Genomic DNA, 20,764 nt, shown 5'->3' with positions numbered 1-20,764 from the left:
TTGTAAATAATCATCGTCAGAGGATAAATAATCCGTTTGATGAGGTGCTTGCTTTTTATTTTTATTCTGTTGAAAGAATGGGTAATTTTCACTACGATCCTGTGGAGGATGTGAATTAGTTTGAAAATTTACTGAGTTGGTTGTTGCCATTGGGTTATCCCAATATCGAGATTTTATCTGATTTTTATTTTTTTTTCGTGGGGGATAGTTTGTTTTTGATGAATGTGCGTAATTATAATTGTGTTCCGCAAAAGTGTTTCTTGTGAACGTTCTGCGGGTTTTTGACGGTATTGTCATGGGTCTATATGTTTGATAATCCATTTGTGAATATTTTGGAGCAACCGAAGGTTTAACGGTTGATTGTAAGGTTACTTGTGCTAGTGAAGTGTTTGTATTTCTTGGTGTTGTTAAATTTGGACGTATTGGTGAAATACTTTGTTGTGTAGTTGTTGTTGTTTGGACGATTTCTTCATTTATGAAGTGTGATGGTGTTTGAATATCTTGTTGAGTGAGGTTCCTAGTTCCATTAAGGTTTTAATTGTGTATGACGGTCGAATTTAAACTGTTATTTCGCGTATCAGGTAAAAATGTATTGTAGTTTAATGGTGTTGCATCAATGGTTAATGGTATTACTCTTACATAATCTCTTACATAAGATATTGTACTTATTGCTTGACTTGAGATTGATTGTGGGATATTTATGAATGCATAATGAGACCATTCGGGGTCCCAAACGTATTCTGACTGTTCTGTGATGGCGGTATCATCGTTTGAATTTTGAGGTCTGAAATTTTTTCTTGCTTGTGAAATTAAATCTATATTATGTGTGAAATAATCTATTAGAAACCATGCCAAAATTTTTTGTAAGTCATGTTTTGTATGTTGTGAAACTTCATCTTCAGTGAAATTTTCTTTAATTATATGTAGGAAAGTTGAAAATAGTGTGATTTCATGTCGTACCTTTATATGTTTGGATGCCTCATTCGGTGAGATATGTGGGATTGGGTTTTCGTTTTCTAATATTGAAATATGACAATATATTATTGCAAAAACTTCATTAGTAAATATGGAGTTTGCTCTTTGTGAGTTATGATATTGTATGCTTTTTATATATTCTGAGAATACTTTTGAAAATTCTAAATCAAGATCGTCTGTTTGAATTACATATTTGCGGTGATTCGGGTTTGGTGAGCTGAATTCTATGGTGTAGATTCCGTATTGTTGTGTTAAGTTACATATATCTTTCAGATAGTGATCAATAATCTGTCTTTTTATTTTTACATCTGGGAACTCTGCTTTACATGGGCTGATTCCGGGTTCAAACAAATTTAGAAGAAAATTCTTGCAAAGATCATGTTGTCCTCTATTATCGGGTGCATCTACGAGGAAGGGGTAGATATCGTCATTATCTGGACTATCTTCGCTTGGAGTGTGTGTTTGGCTCATTTTTTCGTTTAATGACTGTTAATAGGTAATTATCGATGTGTCTAATTGGTTGATTCCAATTATATAAGTGTACTGGTTTGTGTTTATATTGCTTTTTTATTCTTCTTTTTCCTCTTTTTGATGAATTTGAAGAGGTTTCTGAGTCGGAAAAATATAATTGATCGTGAATGGGGCAATTTTTATCAATGGATTCTTTTAATTTATAAAGTTCGTCTAAATTGCTGGCTTCTGATTCTGAGAATGCGTTTCTATTTTTGGAAAATTTTTTTCGTGTTATTTGTCTTTGTTTGGTTATTGTTTTCCTTTTTAGTGTTTGTCGTTTTGTTCTGATATATCCAACTGTTTATGTGTGAGGTGTGATTACGAGGTCGTATTTTTAGTTATCTATTTCACAGTTGTGCAAAACGATTGTTTGTTTGTTTCCTAGATTTTTAAATGACATAAGGTTTAGGATGACGGATGCAAAAAGTTGTTAGATGATTTCTATTTTCTTAAACTGTTAGTCCTTACGATTTTTTGGTTAGCTTAACCTGGGTCTATTTTCTTAGGGTTGGAGAGAAAAGTATATCGATTCCGAAGAATGATTTTTTAATTTCTCGTGGCTATTATAAGCTAAGGTGTTAACTTACTTAATCTTACTTAGGGGTAGTGATTGTGTTCAAGGGTTGGAGAATAGTAAATCGATCTACAAGGTTCAGGTATAATTAGAACGCGAGTAGTTCGTTAGATACTATTTTAAACTTACTAAGCCTAAGATTTATCCTGGGTCTGGTAAGAGGGGGGTTCAAGTGAAGGATGAATAACCGAAGTTCTTCACTGTTTATCCTAATTTGAATGATTAGTTTTATTCAAAAGTTTCTATTAGTCTTGGGTTTTTTGAAAGGGTTGGATAGTGAATCGACGTTTGAGGTCGTTAGACACTAGCTAAGTGGGTGGGGGAGAACAAAATTGTTCTTTTTGATCCAAGGATAGGCCTTGATGATCAAGTTTTAAATTTAATGAAATAGAAAAATTAATTTAGATCCAAGGATAAGCCTTGATGATCTGATTTTAAAATTAAGTGAATTTAAGTTTAAAATGGTTTAAATTGTTTAAAAAATTTTAGTTTTTTAATGATATAAGTGAGCTTATGATTGCTGTTATGTTTAGGTGATGAAGCTGGGACTACAAATGATTTTTATGATTACTAACAATTTATTGTCATGCTACTAATTTTTGTTTTGATTTTCAATAAATATTTTCCAAACATGTTTTATATAATACTGCAGAATATAGGAAAACGATCTGAGATCTTTTTATCAATCGTTATTGTATATTAATAATTTTGTTTAGCGCCTGAAATGATCATGAAGATTGACTTCAAGATTTTATGTTTGCAAATGAAAATCTAAATTCATTGCTAATAAGATTCTAAATATAAAAGTTTGTGTTGGCTTTTGCCGTACTATCATATAACTATTTGGTAAGTTTCTACTTTGTCGTATGTCGTCTCTGGTTCAAGGTCTTCTTCCAATTCCGGGTAGTTCTATTATCGTTCGGAATATTGGCTCTGATCTATTGAGTCGTAGAGACATTTCGATTAAATTATTGTCGTATAACATTTTGAAAATGTTTTGTCTAATTTCTAATCTATTTTTGGTTAATTCTAAGCTATTAAGGTCTTGTTCGATACTTATGGTCGCATAAGATGAGTTAGGACCGATGTGGTTAACTCATAGAGTAATTTCGGATAGGGTACACCGTCTGCTCGTCACGCTATCTTATTTTCGGCCGGATAGATTCTTGCAACTTCTTAGTCTAATACCGATCCTAATCTTACTCTTATACTATCTAGTCTCAGGTTGTTTAACTAGTCTCTGCTAGGCTCAATAGATCTAGGGTATACTGGTTTATTGCGGCTGCTATAGTTCTCTTGGAGAGGCAACTAAATTCTAAGTTAAATTCAAATCTCTCTGGTGCTGAAATTACAAGTAATTTCAGCACTTACAAATAAGTGGGTTGTTAGTTAGATGGATCATGATTGGTTAATATTAAATACTTTACAGTGGTAAAATATCTAATTTATCCAATCATAAAATGTAGTTCAGATCAGGTTCCAACAGGCACAGTCATTTTTGGATTATTGAATCAATTAACTCCAATTGTCGCAGCGTTTTCCAGTTGAAACCAGGTCTCAAAAACCAGGTCTCAAAAACTAGCTGAACAAGATGACAACTTTTTTAAAGAAAAAACCATCACCTTGAAATATTCCTTCATGTAATCAATTTTTTGCAGAAATCTTATTCAGAGGAGCACTTTGATAATAATAGAAAGATGTTTTAAAAAATCGATTAAAAAACGGATAATGATTTAAATTCTGTTTATATTATATAAATAGAAAAAATGTTGCTGGATTTCTAATTTAGAGAGTACAAAACAGGGGTCGCTGAAATAGAGCCAGGCATTGGAGTTTGTCAGCCTTACATTAATCCAGATTACACACCAACAACCCAAATTACAACCCAAACTGAGACCGAAACAACCAAGGAAAACGACTCGACTACCAATGGCGTAACCACTACGAGTGGGAATATTAGTTACGTCACGACAGAAACGGCTACCAACGTTGTAAATGTGACAGAAGTTCATGATTCTGGAGTCGCTCAAGCTGGTATTGGATTTGAGTTTTTGCCTGCCCAAAATAGCTATAAGATGTGTCCAAGTTCAATGCTGATTCTAGCAGGAGTTATTTCAAAAGCAGCGGAACTAGTGGCTGAATTGTGATGATATTAATATACACTAAGTTAGTCAGTGATTGTATTAGACCGTATGAAACCAACGCAAACTATAATATTTTGAAACTAGCGTTTACTAATTGGTCTGCTGTGTGACTTATTTCAAAGTTGAGCAGCAGAGGGTTCAGGTTATTGCGGTAAAAAAGTATCTTTGATCATGAAAATATTCACAATTTCAACTAAAGCAGTCACACGCGCACCAGTTTTACTCACGCAAGTTTTATGAGCTTACATCTTGCTCGTACTCCCTTACATTACCAGCAATTGTATGATACTATTCGAGCTCTTTTTTCTTTTCCCCCACCGGCAAATTTTTACTAGTGAAGGTTTGTTCGCATTTTCCAATTGTTATTGAAAATTCACATGCGAACTAATTAAGCCACGACAAACATATTTGGTCTTCATGTTTAACCTTCTAATATCCCTGGTTACACCATAAAATTGAGGCTTATGTAATATGGGGAAAAGGAAAAAGAGCCATTAGCCGTAGCAGGGGCGGATTTTTAAAAAAATGTCGACTTTTTTTAGGTCGACCTTAAGTCTACTTTTAGGTCGAAAATTTTGTCAACCTTTTTGTAGGTCGACCAAAATGATCTTCTGGGCTCTCTCAAATCACTAAAGACCTCATTTTGACCAAATTTGCAGCGCCTCAGAGAATTTTTGAAAAAAAAAACAGGCAAAAAAGCGTTTTAGGACCAAAAAATTGCGTTTTTTCGGCGGTCCCCCCCCCCTCAAATTTACTATTTTTTAGCAGCGCGAAGTGCGCCTTTAGAAAATTTTTAGGGTCAACCAAAAACGTTTTAAAAGTTTTTACCTCAAATTTGTGTTTTTGTTTATGAAACAATGCATATCATACAATTTCCAATTATGAAAACTATATGATAATCAATTTTTCCATTAATGAAAATACAACAAATTTTTGTTTTGTAATTTTGTGTTTCATCTGAAACACTAACCAAGGGATTTTTGTCATATGGAAACCCAGAGTGTAACTGGCAGTGATTTTAGCAATGTAAGATAACTTTAACCTATTCACATGGAATTATATACCAAAAATGTAACTTTTGTAGATGGCTAGATAATTTTTGGTTTGAAAACTTTGGTGGTTAAAAAAATTGCCTATTTTTTACAAATTTATTTTTATCTTAGCAAATGAAACAAAAAAAAATAATCGCCTTTACAAAAAAAAACACTTTTTTGTGATTTTTGGATTTTTTGGGTGAAATCCATCCTGGACTACGTTATAAACACAAAAAGTCAAACTTTGCATGGAATTTTTTTTCGTAACATTTATGTTTGAGCACAAAGGAAGTTTGCACCAAAAAAAGGTTAAGAGTTTTTTACCTCAATATTCTGTTTTTGTTTATGAAAAAAAGCATATCGTACAATTTTCATACATAAAAATTGTATGACAAGCATTTTTTTTCGAAAACTTTTCATCATTTTTTTAATGACCAAAAAGCTACTAAAGAGGCAAATATACCAAAAATGTTCATACAAAATTTTAAAACCCTTTTTAAATTTAGTATGAATTTTTTTCATAAGCATTTTTTCCATAGACTTCATAAATGAAACTGTGTGATAAGCAATTTTCTTCAATGGACGTCAACTCCGGAAGCCTGATCGACTTTTTATTTCAAAAATAGAATTTAATTATCAGATTTTCCACCGAAATATCAGTTTTACCCATTGATCCATTGTTCTCAAATTGGGTAAATTTTGAAAAAAAGTGTCAATCATAAATTGTTTTAGAAGTTTGAACCGTTTTAAGACCATAACTTATACCGTTGAAACTTGAAAGCTGAAGTTTTTTTTTCAAAAAACAAATCTGTTTTTTTTTCTGATTTCTTGCGCTCTTCGACTCTTTTCCAACTGTCAATTGCTCTGTTGGATATATATATTCGAATCAATTAAGTCATTACCGACTTCTGACCCATAATTTAATAGCTGGGTTCATGATTTGTAGTAGGAAGGCAGTTACAGAAAGCGAAGTATCAACCAGCAGTTGAAATAGAGAGCGCAAACTTTAAGGTAATGAAATTCTAAAGGTGTTTGTAGTCAGCCAACCAAAAGCCGAAATCGGAAGTTAACTAGCAAAGGTTGAACTAGTGCTTGCAAGGGTATGAGTCTTTTAAGCTATGGCTATCTTCCAATCTCACACCTTGTTAAATTGATCCAGCGCACGTTCGATTTGATCCCGCAATATGGCCAACAAAGTAACGAGGCTTGCCGCCTCAACTTTTTAAATTAGTTTTCAAAGATCAAACTGCCGCCCAGAATTATCTTGTTCTGTTTTCGTGCTCAAGTAAGTTTCTGCGTAACTTAGTGAAAAAAAACAAGCAGATATATTTTTCATTTCAATAATTTTCTTTGATAGTTTCATCAATCCACTCTGCATAAAATGGCACTCTTGTGAAAAAGCTTCTAGTGCCTTTGCAGATTAAACTTCCGAACGAAACAACTCCATATACACAAGTCGGTTGTTGGTTCTCGTCGAGTGTGAACAAAGGTGATCCACTGTCACCAAAACAAGCTCCCCCAAATCCCGAATTGTACCCGCAGATTACACTAGCAGGGTCAATGTCCAGCGTTACATCATGAAAAGGGTTCAGATCTTTCGTTGGGCAGTTGTGTTTCTCCTGAGGTGTGTTTTCGGTCACTTCAAAATATTAAATATGATTCTAGATTCTGATTTGTGATTTAAGTTTTTTAAACTTATCAAACAACTAGGTTAGATTTTCTCTTTAAAAAGTCAAGTGATTTGATATGATGCCTGTGGTATCATATCAAAGTCCTCTCAGTCGTGGTAGTGATTCAGATTTCAACAAAAGTGATTCGGTCGACATTCTGATTCAACAAAGTTCCACGCCTAATAATAATTCGTGTAATAAAACCCAGTTCCATTCAAATATTTAGCCGGTAGAGAACTAAGAGTAACTTTATTAACCTATTGAAATTGCTATTCCCATTTTTTAGAGATTCTTCTACGCAGATAAAGCTCAAAAAAGTCCTTAAAACCAGTCATTTTGCTTTTCATTGGAGATGTCAGAGCATTCCCTGTAACTTGCAAAAAAACTGCCTTCTTTTTTCACTGAAAATAAATGAAGATTTTGACTTGATTTGTTTCAAACCAATCACATATTAGTTAACAAGATATAAATTGGCAAATTTCACGAGTCTCCAAACTTGAGAAGACGCGCTTTTAGACAAAAAAAGCTTAAGCAGAGTTTAATCGATAATCTCGATTTGGTTTCCAAAAAGGGGGCTGAAAACACCCGCTCCTCTAGCTCAACTTCTTGCAAGACAGTTGCCAGATCACTGGGCTTAACCATTTGGCTCTTATTCGATTTTCCATCATGACCTTCTTTCGTAAAACCCATTCCAACAGCGTGCATTACGTCATCGCGTCTATTGTCAAAACTAGCAGAACACCAAGTCAGAAGTTCTTTATTAAATCGTTCAATTGGATGTTTAAGTTTGATGAGTCCGATGTCATTTCTAAGGACGTAGGTTAAAGACGCATTTCCTGTCTCAATGGCTTGGAATTTGTACCTAAACTTGACGCTCATCTTTTTCAACACTTTTTTATATGCTTTTTCTAATAAATTCTCTTTTTAGTTGCAGTCGTAATGTGATTTAAAATGATCAAAAAGTTGCTCGTTTCAGGGCGAAGCCCTTAACTTCCTTTCTGCCTTTTAAAATTTATGGAGTAGTGTTTACCTCGCTCGAAAAATAGGATGAAATTTTCAGCAAAATGAAAAAAAAATAAGTTTTTTGTTTTTTCGCTTGATTTTTTGTTAATACCCCCACACGCTATGTAATGTGCAAAATGATATTTCGCGTATATTAACATTTTGAGTAGACCTAATAGCATACGTTAATTCATTTTGATTTGACTTCCAAAACGGGTTAAATCTACACAAAACATATCGCGCGTTGATTGTTCCAAACTGACACCATTAAACCCCCATAACATTATGACCATGTTGTATCTACTTAAAAATCGCAACCCCAATGTTATCTTTCAAGGAATTCCCTCCCTACAATTAAAAAAGAAAATTAGCACTAGTGTGTTCTTTTTACAACTCGAACTTTGCTGCATTCTGATTGGTCGAAACTTAATCTATTTAACAAATAACCCCCCTTTCTCGAAGGGGGAGGGAGGGAAGGTAATAATCAGTTAGATCGAAAAATTGAGCACATTAAAATATCTTTTCAAATTTGAGCTCAAGTTGTCAATGGTTCTCAGATGGCTAAAATTGTTCGAAAAAGTTGAAATTTGTCTGGAGAAAAAAGCCATGGTAGCATCTCCCCAGTACCTTAAGGTATGATTCTTGTGGGTTGGATTTTTGAGGACAAACACGTCACTTTAATTGAAATTTAGTCGGAACAAAAAATATAGTCATTGGACATTGAATGAAATAGATCTAAAAGAATGGTAAAAAACTGCTCATACTCAATTCAAATACATGAACCAATTTGTGAGTAAAAGAATTTGTTTTCAAAAAAAGGTTTTTCATGTCAAACATCTAGTTTTACCAGAAGTTTCAATCAATACATTCCAAATTTTTTTTCGTGAATTTTTGACAATTTTTGACAATTTTGAACTTATCCTCCAGATTTTTGATACGCCATGACTTTACTATGCGACCCACCCTTTTGCCTTTTATTAAAATCACTCAATCATCAATTTATTGAATTCCCATGAAAATTAACCTAAATGAAAGCAAGACTTTATAAAATTGAATGAATTTATGGATGTCAAAGAGTTATCTTTAATTGAAATTGATTTACTTTAGCCAAAGACAACGTCATTTCCAATTTTCTTTGGCTCAGCCAGAAAAAAAAACTGTTATAGCTGGAAATAATATACAAACTCATCGTGGACAAAAGTTGCTGAGACGTTTGCTGTTAGGTTCTTTGAGCGAAAATCAGCGAAATTTCTGTACTGAATTCGGAAAACATCTAAAACAGAATGGAGATGAAACAAAAATTAGTAATAAAAGTTCGAAAAAGAATTCGACCATTGAGAAAGTTTGGGATGGTCATATAATTTCGAGAACTAGTAAGTTTTTTTTATCAATAGAAAGTTTCTATTGCTTGCTATATCTTTTAACTTTCTGAAACAATTTTAAACAAGAAAAGTGATGTATTTTCTTTTGATGAAACAAAACCCGCACTGGATAAAAATCGATTACCCTCTATTTTTGCAGTCAAAATTGTTGTCATATTCAAAACCTTTAATTTGATATAACTATTTTCACTCACAATAATCCGCATTACCTAAGTATGTATAATCACAATTTAATCAGCATTACGCAATATCTTTCCTCATTACTCACTGCCTACTCGATTTCTAAGCCCACCCTTATTTGCTTAAATTTTGCAAAAAAAACCTTCACACTGTTAACAACCATTTACCATTTTCTCATTTTTAACAACCAAGCTAAAGAACTCTATTTTAAACCCCCATTCATCCCGCATGTATCCCCTCTTAACCTATCTCCTTCTCCACACGTAAGCACACACCCATCACCCACCCTCATCTACCGTCAGCTACTCTTTTCCCCCATCCACACACACACACACACACACACACACACACACACTCACACTCACACTCGCACACACACACACACACACACACACACACACACACACACACACCTATTCCACCCCAACCTCAACCTTTTGCTTATCAAGATTATAGTCAATTTAAATCCATTAAAACAATCCATTATAATCTGTCATAACGGACTGAATTGAGTCAAACTTTAATCGGAATTTTATTTCAAATTTTAATCGAATAAACAATTATTAGAATCAATAAGGTTAGAACTTTATGGAGACAAACATTGGAAATCCATTAAAATTGATTTTAATCCACGGAAGCTCATTGCGGGAAAACTTTTTACTGATGCATTACTCCTATTGGGATGTTTGGATCATTTTGTTATTTTTTCTAGCGAGCTTGCGAGTTGTCCATTTCTAGCGAGTGTATTAGTGCGAATCTTTTTTTTTTCTAATCCCAATCGCAAACAAAAGTGCTGCTTAAAAGTGCTGTTCACTTATTTGGTGTCACTTTTACTATAAACACGACCTGCAGCATTGAAAATTTCATAGGATCTGCTCTGTGTAGGTCTGCTTTGTGTAGTGTTCTTGCCTGTGTTTGCGAAGCTCAGATTCACCTTTGTGTTGGATTTTTATAGACAGTAAAGTCAACTCAACTTCACTCGTCTTTGCTGTATGATCGAATAAGTTGCTCAGGTTAGCAAATTAGCAAATTTTTATGTGCTTCCCCAATGTTTGATTTCGTTTTCTTAGGGATTGATGGAACTGATGCACCTGGTTTTTTCTTAAAATCATTTTGGTTTTTTCTTTTTCAATAATATTTTGAAGATTTTTTATCATCCAAAAACATCGGCATACTGAGTTCAAAAATTTGGTGATTACTCAATGATGATCATTTATCGCTTCAATTCAGCCAATTTTGCTAACTTGAAACTTTTCTGCTAATTATTTACTCAATTTCCCGAAGAGCACGTGTTTGCGCGTGTCGTAGCTTTGGGGTGCAAAATAAGGAAAGCAAATAAATTCTTTCAGTTTAATTGTTATTTTGCATAAAAAATTTTACATGTGTTCAGAGGCCATTTGAAAATTTTAAGACTTCCACTTATACGTCAGTTTGGTTTGATTCATTTTTCGTTTGTGGTTTTTATTTTGATCCAGAGAAGAATATTAAGCAGATAAACTAAGACCAACATAAGAATGAAGACCCCAAATTATGACTACAAGTAATGTCATTGCAGAACGAAAAGTAACACAGACAAATACTATTTTAGAGAAACGGACTATGCTTAGACAGGCTGGATAGCTTATCATAGATCCCCTGTGAATTGCAGAAATCACACTTAATTAACTAATAATAATTTTAAAGATTATTAATATTTTTATAGAAACACGACAAGACCGAATTGCTCTGCAAGTAGCACCAAACAAAAAAATCTGCAAATGACAATGAGCGGATCTGAACAATTTCCCACAAAATAGGAACAGTTTGCACGAAGAGTAAAATGCGTATATTTGATAGCAGGTTCTGTCAAAAGATTGTTCGAAATACAAAAAACGAAAAAAATAAAAGTTTCAAAACCTAGAAATCCTGCAGCATGCTACGCTTTTGCGTCTTCTTTTCGCACTAAAGGCCTGCTCCCAAATTTACACCAAAAACTAATATTTTTGAACCAGTTTTTCTCTATACAGTGGTCGAGTGATGCATCATTTTACAGCAAATGCTTTAAAGTGATGCATCACTCGACCCTTTTCGAGGTATTTTTTGGTGGTAATTTGCGTAAAAAAATGAAAAAGAAAAAACCTAAAACAGACAACTAAAACAACCAGTTTTGATTTCCTCATTTGGTTGGAGACAAATATATCAAATTGTTCAAATTCTAGCAAAAAAACTCGTTATGTCAAAATTAACTATCGGAAAGCGTGAATCGGAGGACAAAAAAGCTACAACCCGACCCAAGTCGCAAAAAGCGATCCACCATTATCTGAATTGAGCTAAATTCTTACACGATTACTTGAGCAAACCTGGACAAAAAGACAACGAAAACTGGACTTGTCTGCCAGGTGATTCGTGCAGTAACCCGAGTTACATAGCCAAGGAAAAACCTTAGACTTTCTGTCAGGAACAAAAAGAGTTCAGTGAAACCATGGACTTACTGACAGGGGCCAAAAAGGAACCTTGCCATGAAGGCTTCAGAAAAGCCTTGATAACCTATCCTGGATACTTGATAGATACCCCTCCACGAAACTGGCAATTTTTCCAAATTTGGTTGTTAATTTTTTAGTCGCCTCTAGGACATTTTTATGCTCATTCAACTTTTTCAGAAAAACAAAATTTGCTTATAAAGTTTTTGTGAATTGAACGTAATCAAGACTCAATTGTTTCACCCAAACGCACCAATACTCAACATAACTGTTTTGTGTGCAGCCATACCTTTCTTAGGAGTACTTTTTATTTCTAAAGTTATTGCACTTATAAATACGCTTAGGTATAGGTGCACTTTTTGCTTTCAATACATGTTCATTTGCTAAAAGGCAGGCAAAATTTGCTCTCCATATACGAGGAGAGACTAATACACACGCACTAAAAAGAAATGGAACGAAAAAAACTTCATCGATTCTTAGTTTCAAACGATTACTTACATTTATGTTCAAATGGCCTTACTAGAGTTAGTTCAGAACATTTCCTGTTGAACAGCATTTTGAGGGTCAAAATTTGATTTAATTTTTTGCAGAAAAAAAATTGTTTATCATTAAAAAATAAAAAAAAATAGTGATGACCTTTTTTCCATAAAAAATTAAGAAATCAAAATCAAATAAACTGTTATCTGTACACTTTCAAGCTAGCCTTAAGGGATTTTATAAGGTTCATTGTATTTTGAATGGAAGCAATTTGATTTTAATTTTAAAGAAAAAAATCTTTTTATAATTTTCATATAACAAATAGTATGTCAAGTCATTTTGTATAGAAAATTTGTGTGATCAAAAATCAGTCCATTTCAAGTGTAGGAATGTCTTGATGAGTTTGGTATGTGGGTTTCAAATGCTTGACTTTTAGTTGGTTGTACTGTTTAAGTTAACTAGCTTGCTAAGGAACAAAAACATATTTTAAAAATACTGGGTTGTTACAATTACTAACTCAAACTTTTCAATCAATTGACTTTTTTAGGACTGATTATTTTTTCAGCATATTAGTTTTGCAGCCTCAATCTAGTTTTGGAAAATTGACATGTTAGTAAATCATTTCTTAATAATGCAAGAAAAAAACTTTCCATCCTGTTTCATAAAAACAAGCTATTCATACAATGTCATAGAATGGAAACAAATGCCTATCATACAATTTCATAACATAGAAAAAATGCTTGTCACACAATTTCATATTATAAAGAAAAGTCTATCATGCAATTTCTGAGCATGAAAAAAATGCCTATCATACAATTTATAGTATGAAAAAGTGTTTATCATTCAATTTTATAGTAACAAAAAATGGTATTCATGCTAATCTCTTCCAATTTTTTTTGTTAAAAATTGTATGATTTCAAGCTTATTATTTAACTCCAGACCATGTGAAAAACGCCTATTACAATACTTCATAGTATTGAAAAAATTCTTATCATGCTATTTTCATAGTAGTTTTTTGGTCTATGAAATAGTATGAAATAGTACGATACGCATTTTTTTTTCATATTATGAAATAGTATGATAAGCATTGTTTGTCAACCCGGGAAAGCATGAAAATGGTCAAAAAGTTTAGGGCTCAAAATTTGCAATAGAGTTACGCATTCCTTCAATTATGAGAAAAATTTACTCTCAAAATTACTTTTCAACCGATGAAATGAACAAAATTTTTTGTATCTATGCCGTTTTCTCCGTAGCTACTTGTAGTTCAAGGTTCGAAAAATTGAGATAATGTGGATGAAATTTTTAGAAGATTGAAACCAGTTAAAAATTGGTAAAATGTATTTATCAGAGCTTTGATCAGATATTCATTCAAAATTATCAACGAGGTGATCTGGGTGTCAGAAGACTCTGGCAAACAGCACACTAGGTTGATGCCGTCCGGGCATGTTGGGGGGGGAGGGTCTTTGAAGCATCGTTTAATTGTAGAAATCGCACTTTTCAGAGTGATTGGTTTGGATTCATCTGTGAGATTACATGCTTCGTTGGCTACTCTCTCGACCAGCTCATTACCTGGGATACCCATGTGGCCTGGAATCCATTGGACCTTGATCGGGCGCCTGAGGGAGTCCAAAGTGAGGCTGAGATCGGACGTCTCAAGTCGGTCTTCTTCGAGAGCAGTGGCTCGGAAGGGTTGTCAGTGCAGATCATGATGACGGTGTCGGGGTCGCAGTTGGAGTCTTCTATCCAATTCAGCGCTGCTGCAAATGCTTCTCTTTCTTCTTCAAAAGACGAGTTGATAGCCCTGCCTTTGATGCTAGCGCTATGCAAAACTTCGGGGTCTGCAGGGCTCCCTCTCGTGACGACAAGCTCTGCCCCTCCGTATCTGGTACCTGCGGTTGCCGAACCGTCCGTATAGATGACCAAGTCAGCACCAGAGTTGCTGATGATACTGATCGCTTCGTCTTTCGCGTCGTCACTTCTGTTCTTTCCTGCTAGGGTGGTGGAGACACTCCAGCGTCTGTCGTAGCAGTTCCAAGGTGGTTCCTTGATCTGTTGAAGGGGGAGCCTCTTCTGCAGCTCGGTGGGGAGTTGCTCTTCAAGTCTTTTGCTCTTCTCCCTCCAGCTGTCTCTGCACTGTCTGTTGGAGGTGTTGCCTTCGACAGCGATGCGCCGGGGTGCTGTGGGGGGAGCCTGTAGGCTTTCTCTCTCGAAGCCGCGACCAGTCGTTTCGAAGTGGTCGTGTAGTTCTGGACACCGAACTCGAGGCGGAGGGCTTCCAGGGGACAGCAGGCTGTCTGTCCAGTAATGCGGCGTAGGGCATGGTTCTGGGTTTGGTCAAGTCTATCGAGCTGTGTGTTGGCCAGCCACGACTGCCAGGCAGGAGCCGCGTAGTATAGCACGCTACGCTGTGTCGCCAGAAAGATCTTGCGAAGGGGTTTCTTCTTCAGGCCCCACTGTGAAGTGCTGAGGCAGGCGAGTATGCTTTTTCTCTTCTGGATCTCCACTACCACTTTGTCGACGTGAGACTGGAAAGAAAGGGTTCTGCTCATGTAGACCCCGACGAGTTTCGGGGCTGGGTCAAACTTGAGAGTGAGGCCGTTCATGGTGACTCTCGGTATCCACATCGCGTCGCCAGAGCCACTCGAGAAGAACGTCACAATGCTCTTATCTCTCAGGATCATCTTCTTCTTTCTGCACCACTCTTCAATAGTTCTGACCGCTTGTTGAAAGCTGTTGCTCGCTTCTAACTTCTGGTTGTTGCTAGCCCAGATGGTGAGGTCGTCTGCAAAAATCGAGTTTCTGCTTCGACGGGGAGGTTGTCGGTAATGGTGTTGATATAGAACAGGAAAAGGAGGGGAGAGGAAACGGCTCCTTGAGGCACACCGTGGATGAGCCATCTCGTTCTGCTGAGGCTCCCGTTGAGAAGAACCTTGAACTGTCTGATCCTCAGAAAAGCGTCAATCTTCAAAAGCGTCGATCCAGCGCACAATCTTCAACGGAACTCCGCCGTCTACCAGGGACAGGAGCAGGTTTCTTTCACACGCGTTCGTACGCTCTAGGCAGGTCGAGGAGCGCCATGACCGTCCTCTTCGGCCTGCGGTCTTGAAAGCCATCACTAATGTCTTGGGTCATTCTGAGAGATTGGTTTTCACAGCTTATGTTCTTCTTGAAACCTGCTGGGGTTTGGAAGGTGAGGCCATGGGCTTCAGCGAAATGGTAGAGTCTATGCACTATCATATGTTCCAGGTTCTTGACCGTACAAGAGGTCAGACTGACAGGGCGGAAAGACTCAATGTCGCTAGCAGGTTTTCCCGTCTTGAGCAAAGGGATGATGGTGGCGTTCCTCCAGGGTTGTGGTACTTCGGTCTCGTTGAAGCACTGGTTGAAGATGGACAGCAATTCCTCTTTGTCGGCAGGCCCGAGGGCTTCTCATCTTTTTGATGGCGCGGTTCAGGTCATCCAGGTTGAAGTTGGCTACGGTGCAATCGTCCGCAGTAGAGGCTTGCATCCATCTCTTCGCTTCTCTGATGCAGTCGCGTTCGGGTTTGGTGAACTCCAGTTTGCTGATATTCGCGTAGTGGGCAGCGAAGGCGTCAGCTTTAGCGTGATTGGAGACGATGATAGTGTCACCTCTTCTGATCGCTTCGTTGGGGGAGCAGGAGTCGGGACGGCCGCTGAGCAAGCTAATCACTCTCCATGTAGTCGCTTGAGGACTCGAGCGACTCCACGAACTCCAACCATTTCTCTTCCGTTTCTTCTTCCACGGCTATAGCCACTTCGCCACAGATTTGCACCCATTCTGCGCGGTGGGTGCGGACCTGTTTTCGCAGTTGGTTTCTCTTCTTAACCAGAGCTCGGACGGTGGCTGATATCCCGACTTTCTTGTGCTTGTCAGGTTTAGTCTTGCCTACGTGCGAGGTACCGGCCTTGATGAGGGACTCCGTGAAGCGTCTTGCCCTCGTGTGGACTGATTGCTCCTTGATCCAGTTCTTTGCATCTTCTTCTACGACTGCGGTGAAGTCGGCCCAGTTCACTTACTTCGTTTTCCAGCGTGCTTGCTGCGGCGTCTGCTGGAAGGTGCTCACAGTGCAGCGGATGCTAATGAGCATGGGGAGGTGGTCTGACCCGAGGCATTCTCCTACGCTCCACTCCGTTCTCTCTATCGGTCCGCTCTCACAGAAATGTACACCTTGATGCTAGGGGTCTTGTCCTTCTCTCGCAATTTGCTCTCCTGAACGAGGGCAATTTCGATGTCGAGTTCCTTCATTCTCTGGAACAGTTCGTCGACCTTCAGTTTGATGCTGTCGGCGTTCTTTTGCAGGATCCGCAGTGAGTCATTGCTGGTGGCAGTCTTCCCTTCAGAACGCTCCACCATGTACTCTGGGTTCGGGTGCTGCTGGGAGACAGAGCATTTGCCGCAGCTCCAGTCTTCGCCCGTCGCGAAGAGTTCCACCTGGTCACGAGTGAAACCTTGTCTAACGACACAAACATTGTGGAGAGTGCTGTCGCAGTGGGGGCAGCCGACTCCTGTAGCGTTCCTGGCAATGGTCTTCTTGCACTCCTTGCACGTTCGCTTGTCGCTGGTTTGACTATCCTGGAACTGGGAGAGGGTAGAGACGGCTCTACCGGCGATCGTTTTCGTGGGGGGAAGAGAGAAGACGCTGCGGGTGGGGATGCTCCAGTCTTCTAAAGCGGCTGAGGCTGCTGCATGCCCGTTTCAGATGGCCGCGGGCCATGCAGCCGTTTTCAATACAGGAGCGGCTGCGCTGGTGATTGCGGATCGAGCCAATGCAGGCGTGACATACGCCCGTCGCGCTGGTGGGTCTTTCGTCGAAGAGCGGGGGAAGTCGGAGCCTCAGTGCGAGTTGCATCTCCATGCTGTGCTCCGGAAACGCTAGAACACTGGTTACTGGAATGTCCTGGAACAATAGCGGCAAGACAAGAAATTTTTGGTACAACTGACGTGGGACTAGCCATTCTATCTCAAGATCCAAACGGAACTACGGTGCTGGCGAAGTGATGCCTTTAAGAGCTCCCTTCGGCATAACCACAAACAACAAACAAACAACAGCACACTTATTTGAGCTTTTCAACCTAAATTGTTTGTTGAAAAATTAATAAATTTAACTACACACTCACAAAATTTCCCATAAACGATCAAAGGAGATAAATTGAAGAAAAACTGTAATTTTACTACATAAAATGAAAAAACTTTAGCCAAAATTTTTTGATGATTTTAACGTAAAATGTATTTTTAAAATCTAACATAGCCAACGTCTTGAAAAATATATAATAATTTAAAAGCTATTTAGATGCAAGGCGGAGTCAAAATGGGCTAATTAAACGGACCATAATCATTATAACCAGCTTAAACTATTCATATTTTTAGCAAAAAAATATGAAAACGCGATGAAATTTATCATTTATATTCGGTTGTTCTACAATTGGTATGAAAAAAAGGGAAATATAAGCCATAATTTTGAATTAATTGATTATAAATTGTTAAACAAAAAAGAAATTCATTGATTTTTCTAGCTTCCAAAAACTTTCTAATGAATTTTAGAAAGTCGCGTTTTGAAGTATTTAAATTATCGATTTTTAACTATTGAAACGGGATGCGCGTAACGTTTTCATGTGATGTAGTGAACTTATAAATGACGTTCTTGAGTGCCAACTGATAAAACAGTACTACAAACTTAACAGTTTAGTACTTTCCATGAGTCTCTTCTCCAACCGAATCAATCGCGAAACTTTTCTGACAAAGATGAAAAGCTTTGCCTTCAAAATAAAAACTCGAAAAAAAGTTAAACCAATTTGATTGGAATTTTTCTTTCAACTTTTTTTAGAGAATTTTCATAAAATGCTTGAAAAAAAAATAAGAAAAAGAAACTTTGATTCCCGCATTTGACCAATAATGCAGTCAATCATATGAAACAAAATTGAAACCTCGGTTTTCTCCAGTTTTCTCAGGTTACTTTGGTTGGCGTTTGATGTGGTAAAGTTATATTGAATGCTAATCTAATCCAGTTCAGAAAAAGCTGAGTATTAGCTGAAAGCTATTCGATTGAATGCCTACAAAACAAAACTGCTGGTATCAGGACCAAGCCCTGGGTGTTCCTACTGCATTTCAAGGTCTATGGAGCAGTAACAACAAGAACAATTCAATGTATTGGGTTAAAAATCAAAAATTTTAAATAAAATATGAAGGTTTTTGCAAAAATTATACCCCACACGCCATATAGAGTACAAAATGATAGATTGCTTTTTGTAACAAATCGATATTGGCGAATAAACTTCTTTCAAGCAATTGGGAACGATTTCTAAGAAGGATTAAACCTCCGCATATGCGTCAATTAGCGCGAAATATATCGCGTGTTATCTTTCCCAAGTTGGTCAAAATGGCAATATCTAAACCCCCATAACTTTACAAAAAAATGATCACAGGTTAAATATAATCACCGAGTTTCGTTGAATATTCTGAATTCTCAATTCTTTCGCTGTAAAAATTTTGCATCACAAAAACAGTTTTTAAAATAGTTTTACTCGAGAAACTGAAATAGATTGTGAAAAATGGTGAAGATGGTGAAAAATGACATTCGAAGAACCAAAAAAACCTGATATCAATTTCACTATTTCATGGATTGTAAATGAGATTATTTTCTTTCGGTCGAAGTAAAACTTTTGATACAATTTACTGAAACTCGTCTAGAAATTGACCAAACTCAGAATATAAGACAGAAAAAGAATATGATTGAAATCCAACATGACCAAAATCTATAATGAAAGAGCAACAAAAGGAAATTTTAATGGCAACAAGATTGTTCGGATATCAGTGCAAAGCCCTGAATGTTCCAAATAACCCTTATTCATATCGAAAAGTTTTTGGGAAAAGAAAACATTGAAAACCCATACATTTTGTACAAAATCAAAGTGTACAATTTTGAGTCGTACAAAACTAAAACGAACAAATAGCTAGCCTAAATTCAATTTGGAACAATTTTTTGTGCGGGATAACTCGCCACGCATAAATAAATCGCCTTACGCTGCTAGCATTATGAATAAACAATAAACCCTTCAAAGCTGCTTCTGAACTGGATTAGCAGTCCAAAACATGGAAAATTTGGCAATTTTCAAAGCCACAGAACTTTTTAAAAAATGATCGGAGGTAAAATGTCATTTTACATTTGAACTCAAGAAGTTGATATCTTCAATGGGGTACAAAAACTTTTGTTGAAAATTATTATCTCGATCGGTGAAAATTGACTGAATAAAAAAAACACAGAGCATAAATATTCCGTTTTCTTCGAAAGTCGGAGCAATAAAAGGAGCCTACCATAATCGTGCAAGCAATGAGCAGCCGTCAAAATCCACTCTGGTCGAACTAGCACACCACCACATGGCCTGGAGTGCCAAATCAATATTGAACTGTCATTCTCATTCCTCTTCGCTATAAAATAGCTGACGAAAAACGGTCGCTCAGGAGCATCGTACCCATTGACAATTGCTCTTTTCAACTTCGTTTTTTCTTGATTTACAAACGTTGACACAAAATGTACTAAATTAATAGCTAAAAACAAGAAATTGACGTTCAAATTTAAACCTAACTCTTTGATGCTTATTTTTTTTTTCGCTATGCATATCTGATTTGAGATAGCTTTTCGGAAAATTTTTTTAGACCGCAGATATCATAGATATTTATTCTTTCCTAGGAGTGAGAAAAAAATAAATTGAAACCAAATAAATTATTTATTTCTCAACGAATGAGAAAAATTTAAAGAAATACATTAATTATAGCTAATGAAGCGGAGGAAGCTGCTTGGGAAAGAATTATGATAGGAATTTTCACTTTTCTCAGCAAAAATTCTCCGTGTGGTCAAAAAGAAAGAATTAACAAAAAGTCGGTCAGAGTTCACAGAAAACAATTGAGGGTTTCTGTGATTATTGGAGACAAGTTAGTTAACGGGGAAGTCATGGATCGAACCCTCTTCTGCGATTAGTATCTTCAACTTCAACCCCAACCGCCCATTAGTTTATTTTTACCATCCAATCATTAAGCGTGAAATTCTCAAGGCAATTATAGCCTTGAAAAGATAACAAGACTGCTCGTATCAGGGCGAAGCCCTGAAAGTTCCGACTGCCTCTTAACGTTTATGGAGCAGTAATAACATAAAAAACACAAAAAAAAATGAAATAAAATAAAATGAAAATTTTTTTTTCTAAAATGTGGAAATTTTTTTAAATGAAAATCATCCCCCCACACGCCATATAAAGTACAAAACAATAGATTTCGCTTCTTGTAACAAATCAAACATGGCAAATAAGCTTCTTTTAAACAATTTGGAACGATTTCTAAG

The sequence above is a fragment of the Symsagittifera roscoffensis genome, chromosome 8, assembly GCF_963678635.1.
Source record: "Symsagittifera roscoffensis chromosome 8, txSymRosc1.1, whole genome shotgun sequence".
NCBI classification, from domain to species: Eukaryota; Metazoa; Xenacoelomorpha; order Acoela; family Convolutidae; genus Symsagittifera; species Symsagittifera roscoffensis.
The sequence above is the reverse complement of the archived record's forward strand: the minus strand, read 5'-3'. Positions refer to the sequence as shown.